Genomic DNA, 3,877 nt, shown 5'->3' with positions numbered 1-3,877 from the left:
GAGACCCAGACCCCAGGGAATATTCATCGGAGTGAGGTCTCATGGAGGTCCTCATCTCAGCACCAAGACCCAACTCTACCCAACAGTCTACAAATTCCAGTGTTGGAAGCCTCAGGACAAACAACCAGTAAGACAGGAACACAATCCCACACATAAAAAAAAAAAGGAAAAAAAATGAGATGATAAAAAAATATATCACAGATGAAGGAACAAGGTAAAAACCTACAAGACCAAATAAATGAAGAGGAAATAGGCAATCTTCCTGAAAAAGAATTCAGAGTAATGATAGTAAAATGATCCAGAATCTCAGAAATAGAATGGAGGCATGGATTGAGAAAATACAAGAAATGTTTAATGAAGATCTAGAAGAACTTAAGAACAAACAAACAAAGATGAACAACACAATAACTGAAATGAAAAATACACTAGAAGGAACCAATAACAGAATAACTGTGACAGAAGAACAAATAAGTGAGCTGGAAGACAAAATGGTGGAAATAACTATCAAGGAGAAGAATAAAGAAAAAAGAATGAAAAGAATTGAAGACAATCTCAGAGACCTCTGGGACAACACTAAATGCACCAATATTTGAATTATAGGGTTCGAATTATAGGGCTCTTCCCAGAAGAAGAAGAGAAAAAGAAAGAGTCTGAGAAAATATTTGAAGAGATTATGGTCGAAAACTTCCCTAACATGGGGAAGGAAATAGTCACCCAAGTCCAGGAAGAACAGAGAGTCCCATACAGGACAAACCCTAGGAAAAACACACCAAGACACATATTAATCAAACTAACAAAAATTAAATTCAAAGAAAAAATATTTAAGGCAGCAAGGGAAAAAAAAAAATAACATACAAAAGAATCCCCATAAGGTTATCAGTTGATTTTTTCAGCAGAAACTCTGTAGGCCAGAAGGGAGTGGCAGGAGTGATGAAAGAGAAAAATCTACAGCCAAGATTACTCTACCCAGCAATCATTCAGATTCAACAGAGAAATCAAAAGCTTTTCAAACAAGCAAAAGCTCAGAGAATTCAGCGCCACCAAACCAGCTTTACAACAAATGCTAAAGAAACTTCTCTAAATGGGAAACACAAGAGAAGAAAAAGACCCACAAAAACAAACCCAAAACAATAAAGAAAATGGTAATAGGAACATACATATCAATAATACCCTTGAATGTAAATGGATTAAATTCCCCAACCAAAAACACAGACTGGCTGAATGGATACAAAAACAAGACCCATACATATGCTGTATACAAGAGACCCATTTCAGACCTAGGGACACATACAGACTGGAAGTGAAGGGATGGAAAAAGATAGTCCATGCAAATGGAAATCAAAAGAAAGCTGGAGTAGCAATACTCATATCAGACAAAATACACTTTAAAGACTTACAAGAGATAAGGAGGGACACTACATAATGCTCTAAGGATCAATCCAAGGAGAAGATATAACAATTTTGAATGTTTACGCACCCAACATAGGAGAACCTCAATACATAAGGCAAATGCTAACAACCATGAAAGGAGAAATCGACAATAACACAATAATTGTAGAGGGCTTTAACACCCCACTTAAACCAATGGACAGATCATCCAAACAGAAAATAAATAAGGAAACACAGGCTCTAAATGACACAATAGACCAGATAGATTTAATTGATATTTATAGAACATTCCACGCAAAAGTGGCAGAATACACTTTCTTCTCAAGTGCACATGGAACATTCTCCAGGATAGATCACATCTTGGGTCACAAATCAAGCCTCAGAGAATTTAAGAAAGTTGAAGTCGTATCAAGCATCATTTCTGACCACAACACTATGAGACTGGAAATCAATTATAGGAAAAAAAACCTGTAAAAACCACAAATACATGGAGGCTAAACCGTGTGCTACTAAATAACCAAGAGTTCATGGATGAAATCAAAGAAGAAATTTAAAAATACATAGAAATAAATGACAACAAAAACATGACGACCCAAAACCTATGGGATGCAGCAAAAACAGTTGTAAGAGGGAAGTTCATAGCAATACAATCTCATCTCAAAAGACAAGAAAACCTCATATAAACAATCTAACCCTACACTTAAAAAAACTAGAGAAAGAAGAACAAAGAAAACTCAAAGCCAGTAGAAGGAAAGAAATTATAAAGATCAGAGCAGAAATAAATGAAATAGAAACGAAGAAAATGATAAACCCTTAACCAGACTCATCAAGATAAAAAGGGAGAGGATGCAAATCAATAAAATTAGAAATGAAAAAGGAGAAATCACAACTGACACCGCAGTAATACAAAGGATTATAAGAGACTACTAAAGACAACTATATGCCAATGAACTGGAAAACCATGAAGAAATGGGCAAATTCTCGTAAGGGTACAATTTTCCAAGACTGAACCAGGAAGAATTAGAAAATATAAACAGATCTATCAGAAGTAATGAAATTGAAACTGTAATTAAAAATCTTCCAACAAGCAAAAATCCAGGACCAGAGGGCTTCACAGGCGAATTCTGTCAAACATTTAGAGAAGACCTAACACCAATCCTTCTCAAACTCTTCCAAAAAATTGCAGAGGGAGAAACACTCCCAAATTCATTCTATGAAGCCACCATCACTCTGATATCAAAACTAGAAAAAGATATCACAAAAAAAGAAAATTATAGACCAATATCATTGATGAATATAGATGCAAAAATCCTGAATGGCATACTAGCAAATAGAATCCAAGAACACGTTAAAAGGATCATACACCATGATCAAGCGGGATTCATTCCAGGGATGCAAGGATTCTTCAATATATGGAAATCAATCAATGTGATATACCACATTAACAAATTAAGGAATAAAAACCATATGATCATCTCAATAGATGCAGAAAAAGGTTTTGACAAAATTCAACACCCATTTATGATGAAAACTCTCATAAAATGGGCATAGAGGGAACTTATCTCAACATAATAAAGACCATTTATGACAAACCCACAGCAAACATCATTCTCAATGATGAAAAACTGAAACCATTTCCACTAAGATCAGGAACAAGACAAGGTTGCCCACTCTCACCACTATTATTCAACATAATTTTGGAAGTCCTAGCCGTGGCAATCAGAGAAGAAAAAGAAATAAAAGGAATCCAAATCAGAAAAGAAGAAGTAAAACTGTCACTGCTTGCAGATCACATGATACTATACAAAGAAAATCCTAAAGATGTTACCAGAAAACTACTAGAACTAATCAATGAGTTTGGTAAGTTTGCAAGATACAAAATTAATGCACAGAAACCTCTGGTGTTCCTACAGACTAACAACAAAAAATCAGAAAGAGAAATTAAGGAAACACTCCCATTTACCATTGAAACAAAAAGAATTAAATACTTAGGAATAAACCTGCCTAAGGAGGTGAAAGACTTGTATTCAGAAAACTTAAAACACTGATGAATATCAAAGATGACAGATGGAGAAGTATACCATGTTCTTGGATTGGAAGAATCAATATTGTGAAAATGACTATACTACCCAAAGCAATCTACAGATTCAGTGCAATCCCTGTCAAACCACCAATGGCATTCTTCACAGAATTAGAACAAAAAATTTCACAATTTGTATGGAAACACAAAAAACCCCAAATAGCCAAAGCAATCTAGAAAAACAGAGCTGGAGGAATCAGGCTCCCTGACTTCAACCTATACCACAAAGCTACAGTAATCAAAACAGTATGGTACTGGCACAGAAACAGAAATATAGATCAATGGTACAGGATAGAATGCCCAGAGATAAACCCACGCACATATGGTCACCTAATTTATGACAAAGGAGGTAAGAACATACAATGGAGAAAAGACAGCCTCTTCAATAAGTGGTGCTGGGAAAACTGG

Source organism: Neophocaena asiaeorientalis, unplaced genomic scaffold (genome assembly GCF_003031525.2).
Source record: "Neophocaena asiaeorientalis asiaeorientalis breed wild unplaced genomic scaffold, Neophocaena_asiaeorientalis_V1.1 scaffold299, whole genome shotgun sequence".
NCBI classification, from domain to species: domain Eukaryota; kingdom Metazoa; phylum Chordata; class Mammalia; order Artiodactyla; family Phocoenidae; genus Neophocaena; species Neophocaena asiaeorientalis.
The sequence above is the reverse complement of the archived record's forward strand: the minus strand, read 5'-3'. Positions refer to the sequence as shown.